The sequence below is a fragment of the Rutidosis leptorrhynchoides genome, chromosome 10, assembly GCF_046630445.1.
Source record: "Rutidosis leptorrhynchoides isolate AG116_Rl617_1_P2 chromosome 10, CSIRO_AGI_Rlap_v1, whole genome shotgun sequence".
Taxonomy (NCBI): Eukaryota; Viridiplantae; Streptophyta; class Magnoliopsida; order Asterales; family Asteraceae; genus Rutidosis; species Rutidosis leptorrhynchoides.
The window spans coordinates 211,778,534-211,793,280 of record NC_092342.1 but is presented as its reverse complement, the minus strand read 5'-3'; positions in this window follow the sequence as shown (position 1 = coordinate 211,793,280).

Genomic DNA, 14,747 nt, shown 5'->3' with positions numbered 1-14,747 from the left:
GTCTATATTTCGATTTCTCGAATGCATTTTCCTACACTTAGAAAACTGGTACTTTATGTTTCGTGTAATGTACCTTTATACATAACAAGACTCAAATCAATGAAAAACTATCTCACTTAAAGTGTAACTTATTTATTTGAGTGTTTTGGTTATTTGCTTCTTTAATTCATCGCTTCGCTATGTATATATATATATATATATATATATATATATATATATATATATATATATATATATATATATATATATATATATATATATGATAGCATTATTTTAAATTAAAACATTTTATATCAACTTTACATTGTATCATTTTGAAATATATATATATATATATATATATATATATATATATATATAAATTTATATATATTAGAAATATTTATTTAATAACATAACATTTAGTTTTTCAAATACTAATTATATTTCAAAGTATAATTTAAGAACGTTTACATAATAGAAATTATTATATCATATAACGTTTTCATTTTAACAATTAACTAGATATAGTTCATTTATGTACTAATGTTTATTTTAACTTCTTAAATGTTCTAGTTAACTTATTTAAATATTAATTGAATTAATAAACAAATATTACTATTGTTTACTTAATTAATTTAATAATCATATATATATATATATATATATTCATTATTCATAAACACGTTTTAAATATACGTTGCGAGTTATATATATATTTAATAATTAATATACCAAACTATTCAAATTATGTTACAAAAATATTTTAATAATTAAATTCTATTGAATCGAAAAATATTTTCGCACGTCTGAAACTAAATCAACTGAATATTATGAAATTTAGTTCTCCACTAACTTTTGTCTAACTCTCGTTATTTGACACTTTGTTCCTACTTGCAAGTCACTTTACCATTTATTCCGAATATGGTTAAAAAGGAACGATTTCCTTAAATCAACGTGGACCTCACAACAAAGACTCATAACCATCTAATGTTTATGGAATTGATCAGAGATAACATATCTTCTAATTCAGTCATTGAGCGTTATCTTTTAATTCCGTAATATATCAAATAGATATTTATACCAATAAGTTTAATGTATACTATTATACATTTAATACATTGTTAACGTTTTCTGATCATAATATATGTACATATCTATTACACATAATTGTTCGTGAATCGTCGAGCACAGTCAAAGGGTAATTGATTATATAAAAGTAGTTCAAAAATTTTGAGATTCAACTTTACAAACTTTTCTTATCGTGACAGAAACATATAAAGATTAAGTTTAAATTTGGTCAAAAATTTCTGGGTTGTCACAGTACCTACCCATTAAAGAAATTTCGTCTCAAAATTTGATTGGAATCGTCATGGCTTACAATAAGTATGTTTTCATGACTCATATGAGTTGGAAATTAGAGTTTTATCATCAGTGAGTAATATGGATAAAACAATTTGATTTTTGTAAAGAGTACGAGTGAAGCTATCACAAAAGAGTGAAATGAGAAAGGTAAAGTTTCGTCATATCTTTTGACATAGATAGGGTTAATTTCCGGAGTTAAAGGCATTTAGAGAAAATCTTCGTAATAAGATTTGATTCTTCGGTAATTAAGGAAATTGTGTTTTTCTTCAATTAGGTGCGTAATTTGCCTCTATGTCCGATATTTCACTATAAATCCACCCCTGTCATTTCCTTATTTCCACAACTCTCATCTTCTTTACTTTCTTCCTCAATTCATACTTCTAAAACATTCATCAATATGCTCCATCCAGTTCTAATTCTTGATATATTCTTGACTATCACATCTGTCATTCTCCTTTTTCATCTACCACCAGAAGAATCTGTTTACTTCTAGTATGCTCTTAGATTCATAGTGTTTTTAGTTCTCCCGTGTCTTTATATTGCTATACGCATTGATATACACAGTTTGTAATCTCTGTGTTGTTGTCGTGCTTATATTTTCGCTTATATTTTGGAGTTCCATGCTTCTGTTTCCCCTTCTCGACTTTAAGTCAAGCGAGTAATGGTCCAGAATTCGTAGGTATTAAGTTTTGAATGAACATGACTAATGTTCTAAGAGAGAAATTGTAATAGTACAATCTTGATTGGTTAAATTATCAGAATTCAAGAGAAAAGATAGAACTATCAGCAACATATGTTCTAGATATGTTGGGAGATTAGGTAGAATGTAAGAGTCATATAACATGGCACATGATGACGTTATGGTCTGTGAATCATCACGTTCCATTAGAAACTCAGCATGACTTACTATAATATAATCACGTTGATCTAGTGTCATTATATTATACTAACTCATGCTTCAATTCCCAACACTACTTCAAAAACATTCATGTTTTAAATTCAAATTTTTCAGATTTTAGAAACTAAAACAGTTTCCTTTATGATGTAACACTGATAGCACGAAGAGATAAATGATTTCAGATAAGAATAGTTATGAAAATATCTTCGGAAATATCGAGGATATTTATAATGAAAGATATGATGATATCTTAGAATTTCTAAAATCGACGGATGATGAGGAAGATTTGTCCGCAAAGGTTTAGAGTCAGGAGTAAGGTATTCGTTAATGACTTCAGCAAATATTGAATCATTTGGATTCTTTGAAGGCAGATTTAGTCTTTGTGATTTGTCCACAGCCTCCTTCAATGTTTGTTTATCTGTTTTTCAGCACCAAAATTTTCTTTTTACCTTTTCCAACATTCTATTCTTTATCATCAAACTTTTGGCTATTAATGCTGTCTACAGTCCTTACTGCTTCATTAGCTTTTTCAAAACTTCATAGTACTGATTCGTAGGCTGAGATGTTATTCAGAATTTCAGAATTATAATTCCAGGAGGTAACGTTATATGTATATATAACTGTTGTCGTAGAAACGCTGCTAGATTCGAAAATAATTATTGATACTTCTCGGTATTTGGTATGGCAATTATCATTACAAGATGCAAATGGTTACAAGATGGGGTTTCGATGAATAAATATAGAAATTTTTCGGAAAGATTTACACCACAGAGTAACGAAGTTACTGGTACATCTGCTGATAATATGGTGGAATATAAAAGGTTCCCCGGTAACAATGATGAAAAGGGCAACTTATATATCAAGGTTATAATAAGGCTAGTCTGACTGAAAAATCAAAATTGATTTGTTGGAGGTGTGGAAAAATTTGCTACTTTGAAAAGGGATCGTAAAGTTATTTTTGGTAATAAATGCCAAATGATCTGACAAAGATACGTGTTAAACTTTTACTTAGGTTCCGAGTGTTTTCCAGGTGCATGACTATATGCATAAGTCCTTCTTTTTCGTAGATAACGTGTGGTTGGATCATCCTCTCGATTGTTTCTTAATTGAGGTGTTTCCAAGAATCATGAATGGTTTAAACACAGATTGTAATCGTCAATATACATATGATGTTCTAGAATTTTAAATGATACGAATATTTTTCTATGTTTTATGAATAGAAGTGCTAGTACAGTTTTGAAATCACAGTATAGCTTTGAAAGATGTTGGGATTTAAGAGGGATGTCACCTGTTAAATATTGACTTGGATTCTGTTCTGTCAAAATCAGAATATGTAATTGAGCTTGTATGCAATGATTGTGTATCGTTGTAAAGGTAGTGAGTATAGTTAATGATTCTTGAATCAAAATTGAAGAATGTACATTGTAACATATTAGTTGTGAACTTATATATTTTCCGGGTATTACCTACCCATTAAAATTTCACAAGTAATATTTTGTACTAAAGAATTTCTATTACACTCTTTATGATAATATATGTATGTATATTTTCTTCAGATGTAATACAGATTTAGTGAGTTAATATTAAATTAATCTCATTTGATTCATGGTTGGAACTAGAATTGAATACTTCCTAAAACTTTAGAAATTGCGCAATCTTCGCAGATTATTTTGTAAATGAAATTTATGAATCAATACTTTATTACTCATTTTTATTGAACTTTCTTCGGTGAATGATGTTGGTGTTCGTGGAATCCTTGGGAACTTCGCAAGATATGAATAATGTTTTCTAGAAAGTTTCGAGTACATCGAAAATGAAGGTGTAAAATCAAACTTGTATTTGAGTAATACTCTTGGGTTATTATGAAATGGAAACTATTAAGTTGAAGCAGAGATTATAGTTAACGATTGTTAAATTGTTAACGAAGGATGTACATCATAGCATATTAGTAACATGAATTAACCGAGTAGTACCTACCAGTTAAGATTCGCACGTAATAGCTTAGTACGAAAAGATTTATTATGGTTTCAAAATTTATATATATATATATATATATATATATATATATATATATATATATATATATATATATATATATATATATATATATATATATATATATATATATATATATATAAGATATACATATAAATTCTTCAGAGGAAATGAGTTAATACTTCATAACTTGTTGATACAATATACTCGTTGTTGATTCGTGATGATATCTGCGATGATTATGGAACTGGCAGAGATTATGATGCTGCAGGTGCTGCTGGTGCTGGTGATGCTAACGGTACTGCTGGTGCTGATGATGCTGACGGTACTGCTGGTGTTGGTTGTATAACAAGTCTAGCATGTAAATCACGCACTATTCCTGACAGGGTTTCTACTCTACCCTCTATCATTTCTTTCCATCCACTCATCTAATTTGATAGATCTTGATTTTCAACTCGAAGTTCCCTAACTTCTTCTAATATTCCCACTTGGTTGGCATTCGGAAGTAGAGGTCGAATATTTTCTGAGACTGTAGTAATGCGACCTTCGAGGCAGAAGATTTTGGCAAGAAGGGTGAAAATAGTGTTGCGTATAGGTTCACCGGTGAGTACATCATGTTCTCCGATGTTAGGAAGTAAGTTTGGTTTGCGGTAGGGTTTGCCTTCTTCATTCCTCCATCGAGCGAGTAGGTCTCGGACCCACCCCCATCTCCTCTAGAAAGAGAAATAGCTAAACAGTTGAAGAACTTCTGGCTTATTGACTTTGGTGTCTACTTCAATATTCATCTCGAAATCGCTTCCGGAACTGATGGAATCCAAGCTAGATGTAGGATCCATCTTACACGATCAGATAGAGGATTTTTATATAAAAGGATTATTGATAGGAATCAATGGTTGGATGGTATTCTTAATGTATAACATGCATGGATATATATAATACCAGGATCCCTTAAATTACGGAGGGATTACAGAAAACGCCAAATGAGACTTACGGCACTATATATGGTGAGATATGATTCTTCTATACACAGTATATTCAATAACCTCAAAACATGTGTCAAGACTTATGATAAGTAGGTAATTACAGTCAAGAAATGATAAGCAAAACTTTTTGACATGCAGCTAAGGTCGAAGTCCAGACCCACTAATGCATCCTAACAACTATCAGTTAGACACAGTAATGCAAGACCTGGTTCGCTAAGACCACTGATGAGTGCAGCTGTGTATACGAAATACTATTAAACAAGTTTTATTTATTTATTTACAGATGGGATATACCTAAACTCTGCTACAACACTATAGGCAGTGTACCTAATCGTAGAGTAGTATAGTTTTTAGTAAGTTCGGTTCGCTCCACAGGAAGACGACTTATTTTACACTATATTTAAAACAACTATATTTGTACAAAATATATATAATTATTTATAGTAACAATGTATAAAAGGGAGATTTACCGTTTAATGACCGGTTTATCGATTTTATATTTTAAGTCAAGCGTAAAGTAGATGACGATATTTAAATAGTGATAAAATAAATATCAATAATTAAAATGACAATAAATAAAAGTACGAGGAAATATAAAATAAAATAATTATGCTTATTTAAACTTCCGTAATCATGATGTTTGATGTTTTGATTTTGATTTATTACCCTGGGTTAATTGTCCTTTGTCCTGGGTTATTTGAAACCTATCTGGTTTTTGTAACATCCCGCATTTTTCCGTTAAATTATTTTAACGCCCGTCTTTTTCTTTTTAAATAATACCCTTCGTATCTAGATTCGTATCCTTTGTTATGTAACATTTTAAATATTCTCGTTGTTGGAAGATAACGTCTCCCGTACTCTCGTGTAATTTAAAATATTCGATCGGTTAAATCCCGCACCCGCTTCTAAACTCGAGGGACTAAAATTGACACGGGGCAAACTAGTTGACTAGGTCAACTAGTCCACCCCAATCACCACCATTCAACCATCTCCCTCTCTCTCTCTTTCTCTCTAGCAAGAACACACACACAAACCCCAACTTCATAAAATCATCATCTAAATTCGGGATTGGAAGCAAACTTCAAAACAAATTACATTTTCGTGATCCTCTCTTCATCCTCTACATTTTGGTACCAATTTCATCGAGTTTGGGTAACTTTCTAAAAACTCTAGATTTCTATAAATTCGTGTTTTTGACTTGAAATTGTGTTAGTTAGTGTCTATGGCTCGTGTCCAGCATTAATATATGTTTTGTTTGCTCGATTTGTTGATTGGGAGTAACTAGTATGAACTTTGAAATGGGTGTGCTTAATCTTTGATTTTGGATGAGTAAATGTTGTTTAATTGTTAAAGTTCATGTATTAAATGTGTTACTAGCATCATTAGCTTCAATTTGATGTGTAGGTTGATTAAGAAAACTTCAAAAACCCGATTAAGGATTTTGTGATGTTTGACTAGGGTTTGATAGACTTTGAAACGAACTTTTGATGCGTTGAATACTTGTTAATGTTGTTAGTAAGTGTTTAGATGCAATGTATGCTTAATTACCTTCGAAACGGCATATCGTATGTGTAAATTGGTTTCCCGAATCATAAAATACGTTTTACGAACTTGAAACTTTGAAAGTGGACTTTTATTGATCACTTGATGAGATTTCGGCTATCGTAAATGATGTTTTTGTTTGATGATATGTGGTTAGTTGTATTGCTCGTCAAAATACCTTTCCGAGGATATAAGATACATGTTTTGGTTGTTTGCGGATCATAAATGGTGAATGTTTGATGTTTGGTTCGTGCATACTTTGAAAAACTGACCAGAAATCTCTGCCCAGATGGTGGCGCGGCGCGCCCCATCCCCGCGCGGCGCGCGGATTGGCCTGGCCAGATTCTGCTTTGTTTGGCGCATTTCACGCGAAATGTTTGACTAGCTATCGACCTCCGATTCACATGAAACTTGTTTTAATATACTTGTATATGAATATTTAGCATAGAAAAATAGTCCGGGACCCGACCCGAACGTGTTGACTTTTTTTGTTGACTTTGACCAAGTTTGACTTTTAGTCAAACTTAACCAAACTTTTATACAATCGTTCTAACATGCTTTTGTACGTGATTCTTGCATGAAACTTGACAACGTGATTCACATGCTATACTATTCAAGTCGTATTGAGCCATAGGACTAATTGAACACATTTCACCCGACCTTGTGTCGTAACCGGTTAATTGATACAACTTATTTGTTTAGGTCAAGGCTAAGCAACATTCATGCACACGTTTACTTTGTGAAGTACATTTATACTCGTGCAATCAAAGGTGAGATCATAGTCCCACTTTTACTCTTTTTGAACTTATATTTGGGATGAGAAAACATAAACGATTCTTTTGAACTAAGTGAACACAAGAACGGGAAAACAAACATTCTACATACGAGTTTAGAACAAAAATCCTCAATTCGATTATCATTAGTTACACTTGCCGGGTGTAAGCGAGAACTTATGTTATATGGCCATATGGGTTGACAACCCTCATCCTTGACGGTTCGCTACCGTCTACGGATGAAATATATTTTCGAGAATCAGTGTTTGTTCTAGCACTATGGATGGGGTATACAATGGAAGGAATGTTAAGCTTTGATAATTGGGTGCTCGTGAAACAAACTTTTGGAATGTATTACTATTATTTCATTGATGCAAATCTTGTGGTTCACTTGTACTTACTTACTTAAACCTATGATTTCACCAACGTTTTCGTTGACAGATTTCTATGTTTTTCTCAGGTCTTGCACGATATGTGAAACATGCTTCCGCTTACTATTTGATACTTGCATCCGATGTCGAGTATACATGCATTTCATGGAGCGTCTTTTGACTTTACTTTAAACCGTGTCGCCTAGATTTCAATCGTATCTATAACGTTGTAACTAAACTTTTGGTTGAACAATTCTTGTAAACTTTGAAACAATCTTTATTTTGAAATGAAGGCGACATATTTTGGTCAAACGTTATCTTAAAGACTTATAATCAGGTAATGGGACCCACGTAGCCGACGCCATCACTTGACGATTTGTCGGGGTCGCTACAGGTGGTATCAGAGCCTTGGTTGTAGGGATTTAGAGTTCATTTGTGTTCACCCCGAGTCATAGGGTACATAGGTGAATCTAGACTACAACCGGCATATAGACTGAAGTAGGAATTATTTGACTAACTGTGCATTTATACTCGAACTCTTCTATCATATCTAACTCGTATTCGATCTTGATCTTACGTTGATAAATTTTGTTGGTGCGCCACCTTGACTTTATGAAGTAATGTTAAATGCACATGAGAATCAGGGTAATATAATTTCCGGGATTATATTACGGTGATTCACATGGACGTTCCGACATTATGACATAGAGAATTTAAGGCGAGTCAAGGAAAATTTTCTCTCTATCCTTATTCCATGCCACGGTTAGTATTGTTGAAAATACTAACCAACGATATTCTTGTCTCATGAAGGAACAATGGCTCACCAAGGTCAACACAATACTCCTCTCGAAACTCTAGAACAAGCTCTTCAACGAATGATAACCACCGCCGTGGGTACGGCCGTGGCCGATCACTTTTCTAACAACAACAATCATGGAGCCGGTAATTCAATCGAAGGTTGCTCCTACAAGAACTTCATGAAGTACAATCCTCCCACTTTCGATGGAACCGGGGGACCGGTTACTCTCACCCGATGGTTTGAACAAATGGAGACCGTTTTTAACACAAGCGGTTGTCGAGACCAAGATAAGGTCAAGTTTTCCACCCTCACTTTCACCGGTATTGCTCTCTCATGGTGGAACACGTATGTACAATTAGTGGGAAGCGATGAAGCCCACACACTCTCTTGGACCGAATTAAGAGAAAGAATGATCACCGAATACTTCCCGCGCGACGAGACTCGAAGGCTCGAACAGGGTCTAAGGAATTTAAAAACGGCCGGAAATGACCTCAAGGCATATAATCAACGGTTTACCGAACTAGTCTCGATGTGTCCAATTCTCATGACTCCCGAATCCCTAAGAGTCGAACTTTACATGGATGGCCTCCCTAAGAGCATTCAACACAAGGTAATGACATCCCAACCCACTAACCTACAAGAGGCTTTAACAATGGCCCGCCAAGCCTTAAAAACGGTGAATGAAATGGAAGCACCGGCACCAATGGTCGAGAACCACCCGAGTAACAACAAAAGAACCTGGGAAGCCTCTCAATCAAGCAACCACAACAATAACAACAACCCCGCCAAGAAGCCTTTTACCTCCAACGACAAGAAAGGCTATGCCGGAAAACTGCCTTTTTGTGACGAATGCCACAAGCATCACTTTGAAGGATGTGGCAGGTTTCGCCACCGGCGCCAAGGACCCGTCGCTCGAAAGATGCCCAACGTACACAGAACGGGTGCTTGCTTCGAATGTGGCCAACTGGGTCATTTTAGGAATGTGTGCCCAAATAAGAAAATCAACCCCAACGCACGCCGTTGAACCTTCGACATCGACACCAAGGATGCCCGGAACGACGATGGACTAGTAACGGGTACGTTTCTTCACAACAAACCGTATATTTCATACTTGTTCGATTCGATTACCGCTAGACGTTTTATAACCAAGGATTTGACTCGTGCTCTTTATATTCCACCTCTTTCCCCCAGATACTACTTAGACGATTTAAGTGACCGACGGAAAAATATTGTGTGCCTATAAATTTTATTGGAGGAAATACGTTAAGACTTTTGACTTGACACCTATAGAACTAGGGAGCTCGGAACCTATTCGTTAAAAAAAAAAAAAAAATGTTTCCCCATCATCTTGTATAGATTATTGTGAACCGAGTAATTTTCGGTTGGAAACCGATACCCTCTCCCTCGCATCCATGACCTCATGATTATTTGCACGAATCCCGTATGTTCCAAATCGACCTCCGTTCCGGTTATCATCAATTGGGGGTTAAGTGAGACGATGTCTCCTAAGCCACTTTCCGAACTCGCAACGTTAGTTGTAAAACTCTCTTAGTACCGTTTGATTTATTTAGGGCTCGCCCGTATCCATAAACCTCTTGAACCGCGTATGCAAATTCATATAGACTAGTCTGTTATCGTATTTATAGATGACATCTTAACTTATTTAAGTAAAGAAGGAAAACGAACAACATCACCATCTTACGCTCGAACTTTTGAGAAAAGAGCAACTTTATACCAAATTCTCCGAGTGAGAATTTCTGTTGAACGAAGTCCAATTTTCTAGACCATGATGTTAATGGTCAAGGCATTACAATCAATCTCGAAATCAAGCCACATGTAATCAGGAAACTCTCCCAACTCAGACTTGTATTCGTAAAATCTTAGATCTCGCCTGTTATCACCGAAGATTCATTTCTGACTTTTCTCGTGTTACCCGACTTTTACACTCGTTAACTCACTAAGGGAAAACTTTAAACCTCTCCGTGTTCGAACCTTGAGCGTGATTCTTCACACCAACATTTCTAGTTAAAATCGTATAGCAACAGATGGAACTCAAACATGGAAATATTTCTACATGAACGCCGAAAGGCATACTCTCTCGACTCAAAAATCAACATAACTAAAATTCGTTATTTTGCACGAAGAATTCAAATACTAAATTGTGGATCCGATCAATATTCTCGTCATCACGTACCACACTACATACCTCTGTTATTTCACCGTTACCGTCTGATATTACTGGAAATTAAGATAACACACAATCCAACGATACTTCACTCTTCTTTGACTTAACGCCCTTGTGTTTCTGATAATCGGTCAACTATTATTCAACCCCGAACTATACAACTACGTGTACTACCTCGTTTCTCTTTCAGACTTCAACTTTTGACAACTAGAGGCACGTTATAGCAACCTCGAGATGTAAACTCATCCTATTCTAAGTCCTCATTTCACTACTATCTTTACCGTTCGCATTTCCGTTTAAAGGAACTCCTTGTAACATTTCTCCATGGATAGAGAAACTCCTCATATTACATAAGTATTCGCCACGAGGGTGAATAGTCCTAACGAACATTTTTCGAACCCTAACTAACTTGTTCAAACGTATCTTAAGAGATTCTATTCCAACACGGTGTATCTTTGTCAATTATTTTGTATCGAAATACTCGTTTCACTTCTAGTTTTACAAGAAACCTTGGGAACCCGCTTAGACATGAGTACCGCGTACCACCCACAAACTGACGAACCGAGCAAACGAACGATTTACGTCTTGGAAAGACATCTCACAAACTCGTATTGTCACCTTTAGTAGATCACTCTTACAACAGTAGTTACCACTCGTGTGTTCACGCGCACTTTTCGAAACCTTATATGACCGCTAATGTCATACCCCTGTTCATTTAACCAAAGCATCAACCACCAAAATCTGAACTCCATCAAGAAACAACAATTGAGATCGTTCAAGTCCGAGAAGGGCTCGAGACAACCCATTGTCGCCAGAAGAGTTATACCAAACTTAGAGGAGAACCTCACAAATCCCAGTGTGTAACCGCGTAATATTGAGAACCCGCACCTTGGAAGGGTGTAATCCGTTTCGGGAATCAGGGAAAGTTAAACCCGCGACATGTTAACCCTTTTGAAACCTTGGGGCGTATTGGAACCGCTCCCTACCGTTTAGAACTTCCGACTCAATTAAGTTTCTGTTTACCCTACATTTCGTGTAACAAACTTAGAAACGTGTCCTGCGGAACAGGAACGTGCAATCCTGCTGGATACATCAACTATCGATGACAAACTTCTCTTCATAGGAAAACCAGTTGAAACCGGGGATCGTAAAAACTGAACCTTAATGCAACGTAAAACCCTGACTATCCAAATTCATGAGAACCCTCAAGAACGTACTTTCACTTATTCATAGCATTGACAACGTAAAGTCTCGAGTAAGAGATATCGACTACTACTTCCAACTAAATTTCGGGACGAAATTTCTTTTGAGGTGTGGATAATGTAACATCCCGCATTTTTCCGTTAAATTATTTTAACGCCCGTCTTTTTCTTTTTAAATAATACCCTTCGTATCTAGATTCGTATCCTTTGTTATGTAAAATTTTAAATATTCTCGTTGTTGGAAGATAACGTCTCCCGTACTCTCGTGTAATTTAAAATATTCGATCGGTTAAATCCCGCACCCGCTTCTAAACTCGAGGGACTAAAATTGACACGGGGCAAACTAGTTGACTAGGTCAACTAGTCCACCCCAATCACCACCATTCAACCATCTCCCTCTCTCTCTCTTTCTCTCTAGCAAGAACACACACACAAACCCCAACTTCATAAAATCATCATCTAAATTCGGGATTGGAAGCAAACTTCAAAACAAATTACATTTTCGTGATCCTCTCTTCATCCTCTACATTTTGGTACCAATTTCATCGAGTTTGGGTAACTTTCTAAAAACTCTAGATTTCTATAAATTCGTGTTTTTGACTTGAAATTGTGTTAGTTAGTGTCTATGGCTCGTGTCTAGCATTAATATATGTTTTGTTTGCTCGATTTGTTGATTGGGAGTAACTAGTATGAACTTTGAAATGGGTGTGCTTAATCTTTGATTTTGGATGAGTAAATGTTGTTTAATTGTTAAAGTTCATGTATTAAATGTGTTACTAGCATCATTAGCTTCAATTTGATGTGTAGGTTGATTAAGAAAACTTCAAAAACCCGATTAAGGATTTTGTGATGTTTGACTAGGGTTTGATAGACTTTGAAACGAACTTTTGATGCGTTGAATACTTGTTAATGTTGTTAGTAAGTGTTTAGATGCAATGTATGCTTAATTACCTTCGAAACGGCATATCGTATGTGTAAATTGGTTTCCCGAATCATAAAATACGTTTTACGAACTTGAAACTTTGAAAGTGGACTTTTATTGATCACTTGATGAGATTTCGGCTATCGTAAATGATGTTTTTGTTTGATGATATGTGGTTAGTTGTATTGCTCGTCAAAATACCTTTCCGAGGATATAAGATACATGTTTTGGTTGTTTGCGGATCATAAATGGTGAATGTTTGATGTTTGGTTCGTGCATACTTTGAAAAACTGACCAGAAATCTCTGCCCAGATGGTGGCGCGGCGCGCCCCATCCCCGCGCGGCGCGCGGATTGGCCTGGCCAGATTCTGCTTTGTTTGGCGCATTTCACGCGAAATGTTTGACTAGCTATCGACCTCCGATTCACATGAAACTTGTTTTAATATACTTGTATATGAATATTTAGCATAGAAAAATAGTCCGGGACCCGACCCGAACGTGTTGACTTTTTTTGTTGACTTTGACCAAGTTTGACTTTTAGTCAAACTTAACCAAACTTTTATACAATCGTTCTAACATGCTTTTGTACGTGATTCTTGCATGAAACTTGACAACGTGATTCACATGCTATACTATTCAAGTCGTATTGAGCCATAGGACTAATTGAACACATTTCACCCGACCTTGTGTCGTAACCGGTTAATTGATACAACTTATTTGTTTAGGTCAAGGCTAAGCAACATTCATGCACACGTTTACTTTGTGAAGTACATTTATACTCGTGCAATCAAAGGTGAGATCATAGTCCCACTTTTACTCTTTTTGAACTTATATTTGGGATGAGAAAACATAAACGATTCTTTTGAACTAAGTGAACACAAGAACGGGAAAACAAACATTCTACATACGAGTTTAGAACAAAAATCCTCAATTCGATTATCATTAGTTACACTTGCCGGGTGTAAGCGAGAACTTATGTTATATGGCCATATGGGTTGACAACCCTCATCCTTGACGGTTCGCTACCGTCTACGGATGAAATATATTTTCGAGAATCAGTGTTTGTTCTAGCACTATGGATGGGGTATACAATGGAAGGAATGTTAAGCTTTGATAATTGGGTGCTCGTGAAACAAACTTTTGGAATGTATTACTATTATTTCATTGATGCAAATCTTGTGGTTCACTTGTACTTACTTACTTAAACCTATGATTTCACCAACGTTTTCGTTGACAGATTTCTATGTTTTTCTCAGGTCTTGCACGATATGTGAAACATGCTTCCACTTACTATTTGATACTTGCATCCGATGTCGAGTATACATGCATTTCATGGAGCGTCTTTTGACTTTACTTTAAACCGTGTCGCCTAGATTTCAATCGTATCTATAACGTTGTAACTAAACTTTTGGTTGAACAATTCTTGTAAACTTTGAAACAATCTTTATTTTGAAATGAAGGCGACATATTTTGGTCAAACGTTATCTTAAAGACTTATAATCAGGTAATGGGACCCACGTAGCCGACGCCGTCACTTGACTATTAATCCATCCCCGTGTCCGGTCAAATGAATAATTATTCGTATTTATAAATATTCCACTCACCGTACCCAGTCAAGCGTATGTGGTTATATATAAATACGGTAAATTATAAATCTCTATATTAAATTAACGAGATATCATTTAGTTAATATAAACCCCATTAATAGCCCATAGTCCAATTTCCACAAGTGT